The sequence below is a fragment of the Schistocerca gregaria genome, chromosome 5, assembly GCF_023897955.1.
Source record: "Schistocerca gregaria isolate iqSchGreg1 chromosome 5, iqSchGreg1.2, whole genome shotgun sequence".
In the NCBI taxonomy this organism is placed as follows: Eukaryota; Metazoa; Arthropoda; class Insecta; order Orthoptera; family Acrididae; genus Schistocerca; species Schistocerca gregaria.
This window is the reverse complement of record NC_064924.1, coordinates 206,209,787-206,232,356: the sequence shown is the minus strand read 5'-3', so window position 1 is coordinate 206,232,356 and position 22,570 is coordinate 206,209,787.

The following is a 22,570-nucleotide window of genomic DNA, read 5'->3' as shown; positions in this document are numbered from 1 at the left end:
TCGAATAACTTGGCCTGTCCTCAGAGAACAGATGTAACATGGGCGCTGTAGGGGAGCAGCCTACTCACGATGTATAAAATTCACAGTTGTCTTTCCATTGTGTGCCAGCCAGTCCGCTGTAACCATCTCTGACGTCATAGATGTTGCGCAATACTTTAAAAATCAAGTAAATAATCTGAAACGTTGCTGGCATGTCAGGAGTAATACTAAACCAATATGTGCTGAATACCAGTTCAATAGCTTTAACCATTTTCGAAATTGGGACGTTTTTCTGTAAAAATCATTGGCGCAACAGAAAAGAGCTAGAAACTTAAAAGTTTATATTTATATTCCTTTTGCATAACAATTTAGTGGATCTCACTAATTAAAATTTTAGTTGAAATTCATGATTTTCTGGTTTTGGTCTTAAAAATTAAGGAAGCAAGATAGATTAAGTAGTTCAATAAATAAAGCTAGGATATTTAAATTTAAGTAGAAGGAAGATCCGTTATATTCATAAAGATGTGAGAAGTTTCAACTGAATAACTATAAAACTATAGCGGTAGCGTGTCTCCAAAGGGCAAGTTCAGAGCTCGTCTACTGCGTATAATGTAATTAAATTAATTCTCTCGCCCAAAATATTGGACTGAGCCACGTCAGACTTTTATTATGATTACTTACCTGTGTGCTGATTGCACATTTAAATTGAGAGCTTTATTGGCCATCAGCAAAGGAAGCATTGATTTATTTAATAACTTAAAGTGGTGCATTACTAACCCAGCGGCTAGTCGGGAGAGCCGATTTAATCAGGCGTTCCCTTAGCCGTCCGCACCGCGGCTTTATATATAAGAAAGCTGCGCGAGAAAGAAAGGCCCCAGTTCTCTCCAGACGCTGACCAGCGCACCATCTGTGCCGGGAGTCGCGTGGGTATCATTGCTACGTATAAACAGCCTCGGATGCCGTAATAAGTTACTCGGGATACGCGTAACCATGAAATCGTTTTCGAGTGAAGTGTTAATTCTGGGATGAGTTTGATGATCTATCTTCAGTTCGCGTATGTCGTATTTTCACGTGCCGCCGCGGGACAGACATTCTACCACTATTTAGCGTGGCGTTTGATGAACATTATCATCAAATTATGGCGAGCATTCACTTAAGCATTTAATTTGAACAGTTATAGTTGCATCAGCGCATTAGACTCTGAACTGCTCTGGTAGTTTTATTGTGTGGATTCGTTTTAGTCTGTGACTTTCAGAATATAGTGAACATTTTAGAAATAATCGTTTTTGATTATGAATCCCAGACAATCTCCTAATTCCTCAGAGCTATAAGCTGTAGCTATAAGTGTATTTCTCAGTTGAAGTGGGCACTAGGAATTCTAATTACAGGCTTCACGTTTTGATAATCACTTTCTGGTTGCCAATATTGTAGATAGAGGGCCAGTGTTGAGAACGGCAAACAACAGCATTAAGTAAATCATAGTAACATTTTAATAACAAATATTTCCATACGCCGCCCCACATATGATGCATCAGCCGGGAAATGCATCTTTTCTACATTACAAAACATTTATTAATAACAAATATTTCCAGACGCCGCCCCACATATGGTGCATCGTTAGGAAAGACATTCTACATTCATTTATTTCTAACAACAAAATTCCATACGCCGCCCCACAGCACAAAGGAAAACTAAACCAAACTCTGAATATGCTTATTGTTGTACATAGTGCTATGCAGTTGGGTCCAAACGTAAGCTATTTTTTTTTATTTCCTGTGTTAATTATGGCTATTGACGACCGTAGATAGGACGAACGCCTGGTATTCATGACAGTACCAGTTTGAGTTGAAGAATAGAGCACACAAATGTTGGTGGTAGTGATTGTAATGGTGCTCCGTCACATGCTCCCTCCAGTGCTATGTATCTTACAAAGGTATTTAACAAATCCTGCTTGCTGACTGCGTTATTCTACTAGCCTCAGATGTATTGCATTTATCGACTGTAGATGGCACCGCTGTTACAGTGGTGCTAGATCTCGCCGGTCGACAAAGCGTAAAGGAATGCCTCTGGATCGGGCAAGTTGCCGATCAGCACTACCTGCGTACACGACAGGTACTGTAGGATGAACACTATAAGAGGGGTCGACGCGGGCAGTGTAACGGCGCTCGGGCAAAACCAGCTGACTGAGGAACGCCGGCAGAGCAAGAAGTGCACAGCACACGCCCACGCACGTGCACACACACACACACACACACACACACACACACACACACACACACGACGTCCGCACAGTGTCGGCCAGATTACTCCGCGCTCGTGGCCGGCATTCCTCACGCTGCCACGGACCGCTGTGTAATTAACTCTCGCCGTCTCGCCTGCAGCAAGCAACACCACGAGAGCGGCGTGAGGACCAAGTGTCTGCGTCCAGCTGCTGTCCGATTCCCCAGTCCCCTGTGCAGTCGCAAGAACGCACCAGGCTGCAGTGCTAGGTCTATTAAACTGCTGTTGCTCAGTAGGGAATCACCTTTCGTAAGCATAATTCTTTCCCATAGCATTTTGATCATCTAGGAACTACGTGACAAGTAGAATTCCTTTCTTGTCCAGCGTACAGATCATTCTGATTGAATCCCACACCTTCGGTATTGATTTTGAATAAAATGCCAGCACCAGTTTCAGTTTCCTCTTTACTACAAAATGCGTTAAAGCAACGGTGAATTGGTAAAAGTAGATATACTGTACAAGAATTTAAGAAACAAGTAATACGAGAAAGAAACTAAAACAAAGGCACAGATAAATGTCAAACGCTGTCTCCTTACAAAAGGTATGGGTGAGAGTTATCCTGTTAACACATTAAATCTCTCCCCCTAAAATCTTGGAAAAATATTGGGCGATTCACAAAACTTTAAAGCTTTAACCACATTCTTTGGAACGTTACTTAACACAGATGTCTGATCCGTCGGCACATCAGCTACGGTCCGCTGTTCAGAAAACATAACAGAATCCTATAAAACGTGGCACAGAGTAAACTGCACGCCACAAGCACCACACATCGTAGGGTCCTTCCGCCGGAGTAAGAAGCCATGTGTCATAAGGTTGTGGCCTATGTGAGGAAGAATAAGAAGGACCCGCTCCTATCGATGTTGATGGGTCCTCAGCTCGTGGTCGTGCGGTAGCGTTCTCGCTTCCCACGCCCGGGATCCCGGGTCGATTCCTGGCGGGGTCAGGGATTTCCTCTGCCTCGTGATGACTGGCTGTTGTGTGATGTCCTTAGGTTAGTTAGGTTTAAGTAGTTCTAAGTTCTAGGGGACTGATGACCATAGATGTTAAGTCCCATAGTGCTCAGAGCCATTTGAACCATTTGATGTGGATGGAACTATGTACGCCACTGCTGAGCTGTCGGCTTTACTACACGGAGCTTATTGTTGGTCACGTAGAGCCACTCGTCTTCCCATCGACGCAAGACTTTGTACCTCAATAATAAGGTGATAGCGTGCAGGTGGATGGCAACCCGAAGCAACTGAGGATCACGACATGCCTCTTTGGCATGTGCCCATGTACCCAGCAGATAGACACTTCCTTCCCCAGTCTTTGTAGTTGGAGGGGGGCATCCTGGATATTTTGTATTAGTTTATCTGCTGGGTAAAAACGTTTGAGATAGTGACGGACGGTCAGAGAATCGGAACAGATACGAAATTTAGCACTGGAAGAACGTCTAATCTCCTCCATTGCCTAAAGTATCGCATACAACTATGCATCGGAGACAGTAAACTCTTGAGGCAGTCTGACCGTGAGGTCACGATCCGGGAAAATGACAGAGCAACCAACGAAGTCCCCTCACAGTCCGCAAGAACACGAGCTAATTGCTCGAGGAATAGAGTGATAGCTAATTTCATTAGCAGCCTTTCTATGTCCACACTTTATATGGTAGCCATTTTATGACTTTTGCTGAAACAGTTGCGAACTAAACCAGGCTTTTCAGTACTGAGACGCAACCTTTAATCGTGCCATAAAGCTTTTTGGCTGTTCAACACATGGACTCCGAAATGCTGTAAATACTTACCGTCGTAGCTGCTTTGGCCACCCACACACGTGAAGTTATACAGCTCTCTGCCGTTTCTCAACTAGGTACTTAGTATATACTGATTACCACTAAATATCAATATACGCTAAACAGCGCCATGTATTGCCGATTTTCTTGTGTATCAGTTGGCGAACCTGTTGCGACTTATAATTGTATACGAGAAAGTGTGTTAAAATCTGCTTGTGCTAAACTTACCGATATGATTTAACCCCGAAGTGATTGGTGTTTTCATCTATATCATCTACTTTACTCCATGAATTCTCAAAACAAACCACTAATTTTCTTTGGGTCACATGTATATATCTGCCATTATATTACTACTTTGAGGTCATGTGCATGATTTCTCTGTTCTGATGTTACTTTCACCACTGGTCATTGTCACCCCAGGATTAGAGATTCAACAGTGGTGATGCCAGTGATAGTATGGCACTAAACAATACACACACTGACGATCCATACACAAACGAAGGCTCATTTATTACTGTTAATATGCCTACAACTAAGAAAAACAAATGCTAGTCATATACAGCTAAATTATATATAAGACGTTTTTGAAGGTCCTTTTAAAAACTGTCTAATCAATACAGTCTTTCCAAGTGTATACTACTCTTGTATGGCTCCATACAATCATCGCCATTGACTTAGCGGCGTGATTGTCCCTCTTTGAAAAGATATCTGACGACGATTCTGATTGGCACTGATTTAACATCTGTGGTGTGTTTTCGGAAGGATGTAGCACCAGATGTTTATACAGAGGACACGCAACCCCCATAATTTCGAGCTTTAAGAGCGGAGCATCCATCACTCGAATTCGGTAGCCCAGATTTTAAGGTGGTTCCCTATCATGGTTCTCAGATCACTGTTGCTCAGCTTTGGGTTCGTGACACGGAAAATTATGCAGCTGCGAGATGGCGTCGACGCAGACGACACCAAGCACGAAGGGATGCAGGTGATCCACAATAAAATTAATGTGGTCCACAGCTGCAGAGGTGCCCTTAATTATTATCACAGGAGCCATGGAAGCCCAGCTCTATAGCCGCCTTAGCTTAGTACTCACTCTATCACCATGCAAAGCAAAGGGCCATTAGCGTTTAACGACCAGTCAACATCTCACTGGCTTCCGCATTTCATTCCCGGCAAAGCTGGGGATTTTCAGTGCCCAGGAACTGGGTGTTTGTGTTGACCTCATCATATCATCATGCTTATCATCATCATCATCATTGGTGACAGTGGCTCGATTGGACTGTGTTCAAGTTGGACTGTGTAAAAATTGGGACTTCGTGCATGCGCTGCTGACCAAGCATTTGAGTGCCCCACAACCCAAACGTCATCATCATCATCAACATTCAGTGGACATCGACGACATCAGGGACAGAGCACATCCTCGGAGTGTTTCAAGGATGTAGTGAAGACATCGGTCATGTTCTTTGCCTCAGGCGTTTTAGGGAAAACTCGGGAAACCGAAATCAGGATGGGCAGTCGCAGAATTGAACCACAGTTCTCCCAAACATAGTTCAGTGTTCTAACGACAACACCACCTCTCTCGACCCCTGATGACTGCGTCAGTGACGGAAAGCCTGTTTAGAACAGTTGGTCGCCTGGATGGCGTCTTCTCCAGACCCGATCATTGGCCTGGTGCAACGACAAACGTGATTCATCCGACAAGTCAACTGGTTTCCGTTGATCAACGGTCCAGTCTCGGCAATCCCTTAACCACTTTAATCATAAGACTGTGTCACTGGATCAGCATGCGAAGTCCAATATTCAGTAATGTGCTCTGAACAGTGTGCTCCAGAACACTTGTGCTTGTACGAATATTGCGCACTGTTGTCGGATCACTCACTGACCGTAACCTTTCCTTCTTTTCAAAGCGGACAAACTTCCGATCCCCTTGTTCTGCGATGAGGTACGACAACAAATACCTAGTCGCCTGCTCGTGGTATCACCATCCGTCAGTCATTTTCCATAGAAATTCGAGACATTAATACACGCACAGCGGACGAACCTTGCCATTCAGTGATTCTCTTTCCCAGGCGATGGGTAGTATCGTTGTCAAACTCCATGGTATCAGTGGAATTTTCCCATTTGTGTCTTGTACGCTAGTTAGAGTGGCTCCCCGTTTGTCTCTGTGTCAGATGCCCTCAGCGTCGCCAGCTGGCATCGATATTCTGCTTCAGCGTTGTTTTCTAGTTGTATGATTAAATCTGTACTAATTTTACGAAAATATAGGAATTTTAAAATCGTGTTGATCAAACTCACTTCAACATTACGTTTTCTACAGTGCTGGACAACTGCTTGTGAAAGCTGACACTCGATAAGAAACAAGTGCAATTCCTACGGAACAATCGACGATTTCTATGGAACAGTAAAAGGAAATATAGACGGCGGAATGCACTAACTGTAGGAAGCATCTGCGCGAACGCTCTGTATGCATTCCACAGTTCATGCAGTACGTTGTTTGACAACTGCTGTTACGGAACCGATTAGTGTGTCATTCCGCATGGTATAATAACGTGTCTCTAACACATCTTTTGAGTGCTTACTATCGTAGTCGAGCAGTTGGACGACTCGAAGCCGGTGAAAGTGTCATTACTGGGACCACAGTAACCGGTGTGTCTAAATGTGTCATTTGCTATTAAAAAGAAACCGCTGAAGTTGGAAATGCTATGCGAAAGCATTTTGTTGCTCTCAGACCACCAGACCGCAAGAGTATCAATATTTAGCACTAGTCTCGAAAAGGAACAGGCAGCTCACTTCTAGGCAGATCGCTGCAGAACTTGCAGTCGTTACCTGTACACGTGCCTCTGCCAGAACAATTTTGCAGCAATTAAATCAGGCTGGTTCGTATACTCTGGAGCCTGTTGAATGTATCTTACTTCCGAACCTCCTCCCCCATCGTCGAGAAAGAGGTGGTTGGTTAGGGAGTATGTTGGTTGGGGTTAACAACAATGGTTCAGAGAGGTAGTGTTCGACGAATCCAGCTTCACTCCCGCTAGAGATTATGACCACCAGTTAGTGTGGAGAGAGAGGGGAATACCTTATACGGCACAGAATGTTCATTACCGTCATCGTTATGGCCTAAGCGCTATGGTGCGGGAAAGCATTATACTCAGTGGACAAATACTGCTGCTTATCTTTGCGTGAGATACCGCTACAGCACAGCGGTATTGCAGGGAGATTATTCTGGACAGTGTCCGTCTGTTTACGGGTGTGGTAGGCCCCGACTTAATAACAATGTCCACCCACTCGGGACTACTGAGATGCAACCACACTGGGAAGGGAAGATATTGAACCTATGGAAATGCCTACGTACTACCAGGACCTAAACTTTAAGGAGCATTCCTGGGATGCTCTTGGCAGACATGTTTCTCAACGAGCACATCTCTCCAAACCGTGCAAGAACTGAAAATCTCGTTGGGAGAGGAGTGGGACAATATCCTCCAACGCCTCCGCATTAGTTTGGTAGCCAGCATGAATAATAGTGGCAAATGTTCATTACTGCCCGAGGAGGGCGTATTTCTTACTGACAGTCCGATATAGACCTTTATGTTGGGAATCTGACCTGCGTAAAACATGAACGTTATTTATGTTTGTTATCCTTTTTCCCGTGACGTGAAAACTGTACCATTTTTTGTTACAAATACACCTCTCCACCCCCATTACGTATGTACTATGCTTCATGTCGTCCATCATTACCTGTAATTAATAATGTCCAGTAATGTCTCTCTCTTTTTTCATCGGGCAAGTAATGGAAGCTTGGGAAGTGACAGATAAATTTCAAGTGTCTAGTTACAATATCTGTGGCAAGGCCAGAGAAGTGTCTACTTATGATGGATCAAACGCACCACACTTGATTCAGCTCGCGGTGTCATACATTTCGCAGAAATGGTTAGAGACGAGCATAATGCCGTGCAAAAAACACCGTTATTTTCCAAATATTTGCTGGGGTCAACACAGTCAATGAATAAAACGAAGTTCGTTTTGTACCTTGTACCATGTACACGTAGCATTTTGTTGTTTCTTGGCAAAGACAGTATGTGACCCAGTGGTAGCACGCAGTCCTCTTTCAGAACAGAGAACACATTCTGAAAACTGAGTGATTCTTCTTTTCCGGTTAGTTTCATAGATTGGGTAGTTCATTTTCGTAGTTTCTCGCTCGTGTCCATCTAAAATACCTGCCAGAATGCTTGTCAAATCTATAGGAATGAACTCTCTCCCATTTGGTCAAAAATTTCAATTTCATTTCTTTAATTATCTCTTCAGTCAAATTTACAAACAAACCTGCATTATATATTTAATACTCGTGGTTATGGTGTCACCTGATAGAAATATTCGAGTAGAGTTTGAGACTCACTTATCGTTACACAACAATATCATACGTATTACTTTGTAGATTCATGAGTTTCCGCCTAAGGTCTGTTAAATGAGTAGAAAGCGAATACAACAGCATAAAATTAAAACAATAAAATGACCGCCACTATCTATGTCATAGCCTGCCATAGAATGGGTGCGGTATATATATCTATAATATGTTCGAATATTTCCCAAAAGAATTAAAATTGCTGCTGCACATTTACAAAAAAAATTGCAAGAAATTTAAACTATTTTGTCGACTACTTTTGTTCCACATACTATTAATTCCTGGTTTTAGCCTATCCCTCACCGCGTTTTTCTCCCTCACTCTAACCCGCCTTCATTCTTTCTCCCGTTACATTATCATGCATCTTTCCTCTCCCCACGCCTCCCACTCCTCCCTCCCTACGTCTCCCCCCCCCCCCTCCCTTCTCACTCATTCTAGTTACCTTCCTTACACTTTATTAATCGACACGTTCTTCACCGTAGTTACTGTAGATAATGTTACGACTAACTTTGATGGCTAGATCCAAAGGCTGGACAATGGGCAGCGTTCCTTAATACTTCTATTCTGTAACCCTATTCTTTCAGTTACGGATAAAAAGAAATGAATAGTTAAAAACCTCTCTGCGAAATATATATGGATTTTATCCTCAAGAGTTATATCGGATGTAAGAGCTGAATGAAGAATTCTGGTTACGTAGCCGCCATGTGCCCGAGTACAAAATGTCATTCAGGCATATTATAGTTTGACCTGTAATAAGAGGAACTAAACGCTCATATCAGCCAATGCAATTAATTTCGATAATTTGAGTGTATAGGATTGTATTATGAATTATGTGCTTCTGTTTCTGGTTTTGAATCAACGAAAATAATATAGAAAACAAAAAAAAAATCATTCACAGATCGATTTTATGTTTACAGCACGATATCTGAAGTTTAATTCCTGGCATTAATGCTTTTGTGGGAAGCTGGATTCAAATTAACGAAACACAAAAATTAAAAATCTAGAGCAGTCACATCTCTCTTTACTTTCACGTGTTTCAGTCTCGTAACTATCTGGGGTGAAAGTAAGTGAAAGGAAACAGGATAGGAAAAAGATGGGACGGAAATAATGACTGCCAGCTGCGCAGGTCAGTACAGCAATCTGCGGGTAGGAGATTGTCATTTCACTGCTGTGGATGAGTACACACGTCCTGCTACGCCGACCCCATGATGTTGTGGACGTGTGTCTGTGCACCGCTTGTGTTTCCCTACAGTGCTATACGTCCTAAACCGCCGACCTCTCATTGCCGCACACGGGTTACTTCAAAATATCGGTGAATAAATTAGCTTCCGGTATTATCACACAACATATGTGTCCCATTATATGCTATCATTGGCGAAAAAAAAACTCTTTTCGACAGACATATGACGATTGTTATGGCCATATGTTACACTATGTACAAGGTCGTGAATGGAGGTAACGTGCGCGAACGTCCGTCAGATATAAAACCCAATAACTCAAGAACGAAATGAGATATCGTTCTGCTCTCAACGGACTTCATCCACAGTTCATTGAGTACTACACTACTGGCCATTAAAATTGCTACACCACGAAGATGACGTGCTACAGACACGAAATTTAACCGACAGGAAGAAGATGCTGTGATAAGCAAATGATTAGCTTTTCAGAGCATTTACACAAAGTTGGCGCAGGTGGTGATACCTGCACGTGCTGATATGAGGAAAGTTTACAACCGATTTCTCATACAAAAAAAGCAGTTGACAGGTGTCGCCTGGTGAAACGATGATGTGATAACTCGTGTAATGAGTAGAAATGCGTACCATCACGTTTACGACTTCGATAAAGGTCGGATTGTAGTCTACAGCGATTGCGGTTTATCCTATCGCGACATTGCCGCTCTCGTTGCTTGAGATCAAATGACTGTTAGCAGAATATGGAATCGGTGGGTTCAGGAGGGTAATACGGAACGCCGTGCTGGGTCCCAGTGGCCTCGTATCACTAGCAGTCGAGATGACAGGCATCTTATCCGCATTGCTCGGATCGTACAGCCACGTCTAGATCCCTGAGTCAACAGATGGGGACGTTTCCAAGACAACAACCATCTGCACAAACAGTTCGACGACGTTGCAGCAGCATGGACTATCAGCTCGGAGTTCATGGCTGCGGTTACGCTTGACGCTGCATCACAGATAGAAGCATCTGCGATGGTGTACTCAACGACGAACCTGGGTGCACGAATGGCAAAACGTCATTTTTTCGGATGAATCCATGTTCTGTCCACAGCATCATGATGGTAACATCCGTGTTTGGCGACATCGCGGTGAACTCACGTTGGAAGCTTGTATTCATCATCGCCATACTGGCGTACCACCCGGCGTGATGGTATGGGGTGCCATTGGTTACACGTCATGGCCACCTCTTGTTCGCATTGACGGCACTTTCAACAGTGGGCGTTACATTTCAGATGTGTTACGACCATGGCTCTACCCTTCATTCGATCCCTGCGAAACCCTACATTTCAGCAGGATAATGCACGAACGCATGTTGCAGGTCCACTAAGGGCTTTTCTGGATACAGAAAATGTTCGACTGCTGCCGTGGCCAGCACATTCTCCAGATCTCTCACCAATTGAAAACGTCTGGTCAATGGTGGCCGAGCAACTGGCTCGTCACAATTGGCCAGTCACTACTCTTGATGAAATGTGGTATTGTGTTGAAGCTGCATGGGCAGCTGTACCTGTACACGCCATCCAAGCTCTGTTTGGCCCAATGCCCACGCGCGTCAAGGCCGTTATTACGGTCAGAGGTGGTTGTTCTGGGTATTGATTTCTCAGGATCTATGCACCCAAATTGCGTGAAGAAGTAATCACATATCAGTTGTAGTATATCATCTGTATTTCTTCTTGGTGTAGCAATTTTAAACGCCAGTAGTGTATGTATGAACTGTGTTGAAGCCCGACCAACAGGCATTACATGCATTGAGAATGGCCAGCTTCTAGCCGAAATCTAGATCTGCACTATGATATTTAAAGAGGAAAACTGATCGCTGCAATCTATAATTTACAAGTCAATATAACAGTCGACGAGTGCAACAGCGGCCTGAATGGAAGGTAGCTTGATTTTTACTAGATCTGAAGTGGGCGCGCACCGCCGCTACTTCACTGGAACCATGTAACGCTCGAGAGCTCGCTCTTTCAAACAGTACGTTGTTCACACACATATCTTAAATAAGATAATAGTAATGATTTTTTAAAATCGGAGAATGCTTTTTGATACACCCTGTAGTGACAAGTATGTATGTACAAGAACTGTGTGATGGAGAAACTTGGCGCGAAAGTACCCCAGAAACTACGAACAAGTTTGATGAAGACGAACACGTATCAACAACACAGTTTTAAAGCAATAATTGATAGTTGGCCTGCTGACTTAGCGCAACCAGTCGGGGACATGTTATACAGCTGCTACATGACATGCACGTGAAAAAATGTTTTCTATTCTGTTGGGCAAATCCGTACGACATGCATTTAAGACTGGTAACGTTAAACAACTAAACGTAACAATCACGACACTACGTTTTAACTTCTCTTCTCCTATGAAAGTTGAAGTTAATTTAGTATGACTGAAAAATATGTAGCTACTTGAATGGAAACTTTAGGGCGAGGGAAGTCGCTTCCTCAATATTTTTACACAATTATTTCACACTCTTCCAGGTATAACATTAACTAATCCACCTGGAATAAAATCACTGTGGCCCTTCTGAATTCCGGTGATCGGCGACTCTGAAAATTCTTAAAATAATCAGAGGCAGAATCGTACGCCGTGGGGAAGCCGTCTTGGGTGCTATGACGCATTCACTCCGCAGCTTGGGAATCAGTGTCCAAGTGGCGTATCAATTTCAACCAAGTTGTGTATCAGTATCGATAAAGTCTAGAATTTAATCTCTTATAATAGAGGATAAACGGCCGTGGTGTAGGCTCTACCGATTTCCCAGGATACATTGTTCTCTACGAAATGTTGTTGTTGTGGTCTTCAGTCCTCAGACTGGTTTGATGCAGCTCTCCATGCTACTCTATCCTGTGCAAGCTTCTTCATTTCCCAATATCTATTGCAACCTACATCCTTCTGAATCTGCTTAGTGTATTCATCTCTTGGTCTCCCTCTACGATTATTACCCTCCAAGCTGCCCTCCAATACTAAATTGGTAATCCCTTGATGCCTCAGAACATGTCCTACCAACCGATCCCTTCTTCTGGTCAAGTTGTGAGACAAACGCCTCTTATCATCAATCCTATTCAATACTTCCTCATTAGTTATGTGATCTACCTATCTAATATTCAGCATGCTACTGTAGCACCACATTTCGAAAGCTTCTATTCTCTTCTTGTCCAAACTATTTATCGTCCATGTTTCACTTCCATAGATGGCTACACTCCATACAAATACTTTCAGAAATGACTTCCTGACACATAAATCTATACTCGATGTTAACAAATTTCTCTTCTTCATAAACGATTTTCTTACCATTACCAGCCTACATTTTATATCCTCTCTACTCCGACCATCATCAGTTATTTTGCTCCCCAAATATCAAAACTTCTTTACTACTTTGTTTCATTTCCTAATCTAATTCCCTCAGCATCACCCCACTTAATTCGACTATATTCCATTATCCTCGTTTTGCTTTTGTTGATGTTCATTTTATATCCTCATTTCAAGACCCTATCCATTCCGTTCAACTGCTCTTCCAAGTCCTCTCCTGTCTCTGACAGAAATACAATGTCATTGGAGAACCTCAAAGCTACCCATTTTTCTTCTACTGTATTTCTTTCCCCCATTCCTGCCAATTGTTCCCTTATGCTCTCCCTGAAACTCTGTACAGCCACTATTTCTTTCAGTTTATCCAGGTCCCATGTCCTTTAATTCCTACCTTTTTGCAGTTTCTTCAGTTTTAATTTACAGGTCGCAACAAATAGATTGTGGTCAGAGTCCACATCTGCCTCTGGAAATGCCTTACAATTTGAAACTTGGTTCCTAAATCTCTGTCTTGCTGTTATATAATCGATCTGAAACCTGACAGTATCTCCAGGCCTCTTCCATGTATACAGCCTTCTTTTATGATTCTTGAACCAAGCGTTAGCTAAGATTAAGTTGTCCTCTGTGCAAAATTCTACCAGGCGGCTTCCTCTTTCATTTCTTAGCCCCAATCCATATTCACCTACTACGTTTACTTCTCTCCCTTTTCCTACTACCGAATTCCAGTCATCCATGCGTATTAAATTTTCGTCACCCTTCACTATCTGAATAATTTCTTTTATTTCATCATACATTTTTTCAATTTCTTTGTCATCCGCAGAGCTAGTTGTCTTATAAACTTGTACTACTGTAGTAGGTGTGGGCTTCGTATCTATCTTGGCCGCAGTAATGCGTTCACTATGCTGTTTGTAGTAGCTTACCCGCATTCCTATTTTCCTATTCTTTATTAAACCTACTCCTGCATTTCCCCTATTTGATTTTGTGTTTATAACCCTTTAGTCACCTGACCAGAAGGCTTGTTCTTCCTCCACCCACTATACCTAACTTAAACCTAATCATTTCCCTTTTTAAATTTTCTAACGTACCTGCCCGATTAAGGGATCTGACATTCCACGCTTCGATCCGTAGAACACCAGTTTTCTTTCTCCTGATAACGACATCCTCTTGAATAGTCCCCGCCCGGAGATCCGAATGGGGGAGTATTTGACCTCCGGAATATTTTACCCAAGAGGACGCCATCATCGTTTAATCATACAGTAAAGCTACGAGTTACGACGCACGAGATAATGTTCCGAGCCACAAACGAGGGAGAAGTTAAAATAACCAAAGAACTGAAAGTACCTTTCCATTCATGAAATTACAATATTTCAGAAACAATTCTGTTAGCTGTATTTCAGTAGAAATGAGATGAGATATTGTGTCACAATTCATCAGATTACATTCGGTATTCAAAATTGCAGCTTACAACAAAGGCGCTATTTACCATTTCACAGCGATCCTACTCTCCGCAATTCTCAAGCAGAAATAATCGGTTCATTTTACGCGTAATGTTCCATATTCTATTCACAGAATTTCTTCTGAGAAACAGATCGGATGAGTGCGACTACTAACGTTTATATTGTTTTGTAACATAGTCTGTACAATAGGTAGAGTATGTAGTGCCACAGAAATCAACAATAACTATAAAATGACACCATATTTGTCATTATTACTTTTCTAAGGACTATGAGAGGCGCGAAACGGTGCATTACAAGATAGTTCATTTACGATTCCCTTGTAACGTTCAGACATTTACTGAATAATGTTGTTTTCCCTTTACAACAAAAATTTGCTAGTAAACACCAGAAAACCTAACCTTTTGCAGAAAAACGTCGTATAGCTACCCAAATAAGCAGAATTTTGTTCACTACACTTTCAGCAAAATCGGTAAATATTGAAATTAATAAACTTATATGGAATCTAATACTTACGTTATTTAACGTACCAAATTAGCTACTAAAACTGTAGCTCAAGGAAAAACCACATAGACATAATAAAAAGTCAAAAGCAATTAAATTGTTTTCCCAACACAGAGGAAACCAGTTCCACAACTGTTGCTAAATCTGAGGCACAAACGGCAAGAATTCTCTAGACATTCGCTTTTCATGTAAACTAATTACATTTGCAAAAGTATTCCTGTATTAGAAAGTGAAGTCTAAGAATGGGTAAATCATTAGAATCCATAAAAATTTTTAAATATCAAGGAAGGTGCGTATGATGATAACAACGGGCAACAACAGAAATATACGCTTCCCATTCATGATATATGTGTTTACACTCGAACTCAGCAGCTGATGTACATATATTCGCAAGTACTTCTTCATGAGTAAGTTACAGCTTATGTCACTGAACGAGTGCGATTAGGCTGTTTTTACATTTATTTCACGATAATGTATGTCTCTTAGTAATTTAATAACGCATGGAACTCAGAAACATAACGACTATTGCTTTAACTAACAAAAAGTAGAAAAGATTTAACAATAAACATTATGTCTTCGACGCATGTGAGTATCTGCTTTCTCACCGCTTGGAGCTCTAGTGTCTCTCTCCTGTATACGATAACAACGTTTGCCACAGAGTGTGTCATGACTGTAAAGGGTGAAAAGTATTTAAACCGACAAACTCTGGGAGGTTGTAGGGGACATCAAAACAAATATTTCCCCCTAATGTCATTTTTTCCTATGAGGAGTATTTAAACCGGTAGAGGAAGGTTTCTCTGGCGGCAAATTATTTAATCCAACAAACACTTATCCATTTATTATGACCAAGAGACAACACATTAACGCAACAAAATTTCAGTTACAGTAGATTTTCAAAAATGCCTCCATTGACACGTAAACAAAGGTTACAACGTCGGATCATGTTCTGTCTGACAGTGGCAAAAACCCAAGGAGTATCCCGAATTGTTCCTGCTGCTGCTACTGTCCGGGCGACCAGATCTTCTTTTGATGCAACAGGAGTTGCGTAAACAAGGTTGTGCATCTCTGCCCACACAAAAACGTCCAGAGGGGACATATCTGGGGATTGAGCAGGCCATGGCACAGGACCACCTCTGCCACTCCACGCTTCTGGGAACTGTCGGTCCAGGAATCGACGCACACGACGACTGAAATGTGCGGGCACCCTGTCTTGTTGGAACCACATGCGTTGTCTTGTAGGGAGCGGGACGTCTTCCAGCAATTCTGTCAATGCTTTGGCGAGAAAATTGTAATAGTGCCTGCGATTTAATGGCCTAGGTAGCAGATACTGCCCAATTAAACAGTCCCCAACAACACCGACCAACACGTTAATGAAGAACCGCACTTGAGGAGCGCTAGTAACTGTGGCATGTGGGTTATCCTCACTCCAAATATGTAAATTGTGCATGTTGAAGACTCCATCACGTCCGAACATAGCTTCATCGGTAAACAACACAAAGGATGGAAATGTATTATGCATTTCACAGTGTGCCGGCCGCTGGTGGCCGAGCGCTTCTAGGCGCTTCAGTCTGGAAACGCGCGACCGCTACGGTCGCAGGTTCGAATCCTGCCTCGGGCATGGATGTGCGTGATGTCTATAGGTTATTCAGGTTTAAGTAGTTCTAAGTTCTAGGGGACTGGTAACCTGAGATGTTAAGTCCCATAGTGCTCAGAGCCATCTGAACCATTTCATACTGTTTCAGGTACCACTGTGAAAACTGCTCTGGGTGTATAATCAACTTTTTCCAGGTTGTGGACACGCTGTAAGTGAAATGTACGTAACAATTGCTCTCGAAGGACTGTTCTTACATTCGTCTGATTGGTCCCCATGTTACGTGCAATTGCACGAGTGTTTATTGAAAGATCCCGCTACACATGCAGCAAGACAGCTTCCTCAAATTGCAGCGTTCTTACCATGCGATGTCGTCCCTATCCAGGTAATTTGCTAAATTGCCCGGTCTCACGCAGACGTTTGTACACAGCAGCGAAGGTCGTATGATGCGGGATACGGTTATTAGGATATTTTTGTTGATAAACCCGTTGTGCAGCTCGTCCGTAGTACGCACCAACCACATCACTGTACTCACTCCAGTTGTATCGTTCCATTAGTAAACAGAGACAATGCACTACTACACTGGAGGACAGCAGTTGCCTACAACTGAAGAGCGTAATACGCCCTCTAACAATTGAAGATCGTAATACGGCCTCCACCGGTTTAAATAATCCTCACAGGAATAAATGACATTAGGGAAAAATATTTGTTTTGATGTCCCCAACAACCTCCCAGAGTTTGTCGGTTTAAATGCTTTTCACCCTGTATGTATTAGACTATGCTTATATCACATACCGCGTAAATGTCGACCGGGATTAGTGCGTGGAAAAGGAAGTCTTGGGGGCTTGAATTAAGTCTGGCTGTTGACGAAGAGAGGGAGTAGTTGTACTTGCACAACGTAGCTGAAAGCAACATGAGACTTATTCAGCGATAGAAACTTTAGTTTTTCAGGTCAGTTTCACACTTCGGAGTGGAATTTAAAGAACGCAGCTGTGGAGGGCATTGAACGTGTCGCTTATTGCTGAAAGTATGAGTCTTGTGGTTTTATCTCAAGAAATCTGTTGTGGAAAATCGTCATCTGCTAGAGAGACCGTACGGAAGACATGTTTTGTTGGGAAAACATGCAGAGACTGATTTCAACGATTCAAAGACAACGGTAGGGAGGGAGTGACAAAATGCATGTCGTGCCATCTGCTGTACCAGGTCAAATGGTGAATGCTACGAATCACAGTTACTCAGTTTGAATCGCGCACTTAAAGACAAACGCCCTCAATATGCTCAGAATTGGTACATGCCTGGGAGATGTGTAACTGTTCTTAGTGCATGTACGGAATTCCACGGGGAATAATGTTGTCCCGCGAAGTTTGTAATTTTTCCTGAAATTTGTCTTCTGCATGACAAAGTCCTTCTGATCCATGACAGTGCCAAATCACATGTTGCGAAAAAGTGAAGGCAAGCTTGAAGGGACTACGATACAGCAAGACGTTGCTGAACAACACTTCGATTTTTTTAAAGATCTCGAAAATTGGCACCATGACTGCTTCACCTCAAGGGTAATTGAATTTTTTTTTACTTTTTCACGGAAAGTGGAAAAAGACTGTAATGGTCGAAAAACATTTCTCTCAGTAAATTTTGTAACATTCTATTAAAATAAACACGGCTCCAACAAAGATAGAAAAATAATTCAAGGTGGCAACAGACGAAAGTCTGCAAGATGATCATTTTTCATTTATCACAAATGATGGAAGTCGATGGAAAGTACTCATGGTAGGTTTAGCTGTATGTAGATATCCTGATTGAAGATCAGCGCGACAGTCTCGATCCCTCTCTCAGACACAGAAGATTTACTCAGTGTCGTTAACTGGAACAATATTCTTGAATTCATGAATATAAGGCTAGAATAATTCTGAACTTCTTCAAGAATAAGAACGCCGGCGAACAGACGACAGTAATTGAAGCCGTGATATCTAAAGAAAGTGGTTAGAGATGTGCTTATATCCACTGTTTTCCAATTTGCACGTGGAATATGCTCAGGAACATGTATTAGAAATAAAGAATTGTGGGATCACAGCGTATGGGGCATGCTTCAAAATGACACATATTGGACAGAAAAGATCCACAAAAGGCTGTAATATTTACCAGCTGCACCAAATCTTACGAGAGGCATCAAAGACATATGCCAACAACATGATATACTATGTGTATTTTGTCACATTTCCGGTATGACTCCAAGAGTCTGTAAACTTCTTTTGCGAAGGACCACTGAACTGCATCCTGTTGTCCATTCTTCTAACCCAGTGGTGGAATACAACTGCAATGCCAAAATGAGAGCTGGTTTGGGGACCAGGTTCGCCAATATTGTATATGTTGATGCGTTCGGCCATCTCAGACGGTAGTCAGGTTGTGTAGACATTGGTACATGACTGGGAGATGTATAACTCTTCGTTGCGCAAGTATGCAATTGCACGGGGAATAATGTTGTCCGCCGGCTGGTGTGGTCGAGCGGTTCTACGCGCTTCAGTCTGAAACCGCGCGACCGCTACGGTCGCAGGTTCGAATCTTGCCTCGGGCATGGATGTGTGTGATGTCCTTAGGTTATTCAGGTTTAAGTAGTTCTAAGTTCTAGGGGACTGATGTCTTCAGATGTTAAGTCCCATAGTGCTCAGAGCCATTTGAACCATTTTAACAAGGACAGGGCTATGAGGTGCTTCACTAGATGTATAGACTTCTGATAAAAAAATTATTGGTATCCTTAGAAGCAAATAAAATGTTATGCAATACATTAGAGGCAGAAAACCGAATACAAGTGAGCATCTTGAAGGAGAGAATGTGGAACATGCCACTGCGTTCAAGTGCCCCGGAAATTGTATTATGACCGATCGAAGAAGTACAGGGTATGTGAAAATTTCAATAGTAAAGGCACACAGGAAAGAAAAGTCATGAGCACTATCAAAAGTATCTCTGTGGTTGCTAGGCAATGACTATTATAGTGAAAGTATCCATATACGTATGACTGAAACTTAAGGAAAGCAGAAAAGACAGGGCTATAGGCTCTTGAGATTTTCTTAATGTTGAAGAGCCAGTGGACAGAGAGACTCACGGTAGAAGTACTCAGGACAAGGAAGAGGAGGAGTCTAGTCAAAGCAGTTACTGGTATTATGAAGAACATCCTGAGAGTGGTAGAAGGAGGAACTCGTACAGAATGAACGATATTAGAGATGGTAGAAAGCTCAGTAATACTAAGTCATCAGCTACAAGAAGGGAGAACCTATGGGCGAATACACAAACGTCCGTATTGAGGGGAAGAAAGCGTTTATTTTAGTCGGACGGTTTCATACTTCACTAAATTTTTTACATGACGTTCGGGTATTTTTTGCTACAAAACACACTATAGTTCCATTCTAGTTTACAAAGTTGGCTCTCACGTCTCCTTAATCGGCCCGACTACTCACATGCTAATAACTCCATATAATGTGGGCTGCCATTCCCAGCGGACTTTTGTAAATATTTTTTCGTGTTTGCTATAAGTTTATAATGCGAATGATTTAAGGCTTTTTCTGTGGCCTCAAAATTTGCATAGCGTTGTTCATTCAAATATTTCTAGAGAAAATCCGTGTGTCTACTCAGAAATGGACATGACATTTATACTGTTTGTGGCATTATATATATATATATATATATATAGTCAAGGCTCACCGGAAACTTGACCATCTTCTTCTTCTGTGCGAATGCACAAAAACTGCCCTAACTCTTACGCGAATCGGCAACGTGCCGCGAGTAATGAGTATAATCGGCGGGGGCACTATGAATGTAGTGCGGGACAATACGTTGAGAATGTGGGTTTCGCGGGAGGCGTGCCATAGATAAATCCCTGCAGTCGCGCTATCCTCTGTGTCCTCGGTGGCTCAAATGGATATCCGGCACGGTAGCTCAATGTGTTCGGTCAGAGGGTTACGTGCCTTTTGTAATAAAAAAAACTGACTTAATCGATCATCAGCGAACTTAAACGGATGTCTTGCGACGTCCGGCCCGAGCAGACGCAACGAACAAAAGCGACAAAACAAAAAAAAAAAAACAAAAAAAGTGAAAAATGGATAGAGCGTCTGCCACGTAAGCAGGAGATCCCGGGTTCGAGTCTCGGTCGGGGCATACATTTTCATCTGTCCCCGTTGACGTATGTCAATGACTGTAAGCAGCTAAGGGTGTTCATTTCATTGTAATTTTCTATTCAGTCGCATTAATGTGAATGACTTCGTTACCAACCGTTTACGCCCATAAAAGTTACATTATCAGAAGTTGTATAAGATGTTAAATGCTATATGAAACAATCGCGTCATATGCAATTAAAACGTAGTCAGCATCTGCCTGAAAGGTTGATGAGAGGCAATAAAAATAATCCGAATAAAGCGAAGGTCCCCATATTTAAGACAGAGCCGGTAAGCTAGACGTACTTTATAGACAGATGATTAAAAATTTCGGTTCCTAAACTTTGTTTAAAAAATTCAACCACTTGCGAGATTTCTTCCTGTACCTTAACACTGTTTCTCTACATTAAGTCTACATCTGCATGATTGCAGCTCAGTTCACACTTAAGTACTTGGGTGAGTGTTCGGAGACCCACGTTCTGACCGAAATTTCGTGAAAAGATACAGCATCATCGTTAAACGCCTTTGTTTTAGTGACAGCCATCCTTACTCGCGTATCATGTTGGAGTACTCTGCCACCTATCGAACGGTAGTACAAAACAAGCTGTCCTGCTTCGAACCTCATATATGTCCATTCTGTCTATTGAGGATCCTATAAAGCACAGCAATACCCCAAAAAGGACGGAAAATAGCATTGTACGCACTCTCTTTAATACATTTGTTGCATATTAGAAGTCATGTGCACAGTAAAACACATTTCGACTGCCTTCCCCACAACACTTTTATATGACAGTACCAAAGTAAGTTGCTCATAATTATAAACTCTGGGTCTTTAGCTGAACTGGCAGAATTTATATTTGTGTGATTTCTCATGTAACTGAAATTTATCGGATTCCTTTTAGTTGTAAATGTCCTCATTTTTTCTATTGTTTAAAGTCAACTTTCACTTATTGCACTAGACAACTATCTTGCCTAAAACGTTTTTCAATTTGTTTTGAGCTGCTGATAACTTTACTACACGGTAAACGACAGCATCATCTGAAAGCAAATTTAGAGCTATAGTTAGTCTATATCCTGAATGGTTTCTATAAATTAGAAACTGCAGAGAGCTACAACAATTCTTTGTGGAAAGGGAGACATCGCTTCTGTTTCACTCGATGAATTCCTGGCAGCTACTACGAACTGTCCTTACTGTATGCTTTCTGACGTTATATCACTAATAAAGTCGCACCACTGAGGCGATATTCCCTTGGCAAGAAAGACCATTAGAAGTCGCTTGTGAGGAACAGTACCAAAGGTATTCTTGATACCTGGAAATATAGAAACAACTTCAAATGCCACGTAGATAGCACTTAGTACTTGTGTGTAAAGAGCCAGCTGCGTTTTATAGGAACGATATGGTCTTATTTTGTGCTTACTATTTGTCAGTAAGTTTCATAATGTTTTGAAATCCTACAGCGAACAGGTGTCAGTGATACGGATCTATAATTCGGCAGTTTACTTCTATTACGTAACTTGTGTCTTGGTGTTTGGGTACTGGTATTTCGCCTAGCAAGCAATGATAAATTATTGCCGAAAGCATGGAGCTATTTCATTAGCGTACTCCGCAGAAACCTAATGTGAAATGGAAGACTAGTTGAATACCTCAAGTGGCTTCGGTACACGGAGGGCTTCTTCTTCTACGCTGCTCATTTCAGCAGGTACTCTTGACTCGAATTCAGAAATATTTACTGAATATTCATAACGCTTCAATAGTTTATGGGATGCGTATGTTCCACTAAAGTATTAAACAGATTTGAATACTGGAACATCTATGCGTCGTATATATTTAGTGCTAGCATGCAGCTAGACGTTTCGGGAACTGGAGTGGATATGTAGATGGCCATGAGGGATCAATTGGGGCGTTGTGTGTCTGTTTCACGGA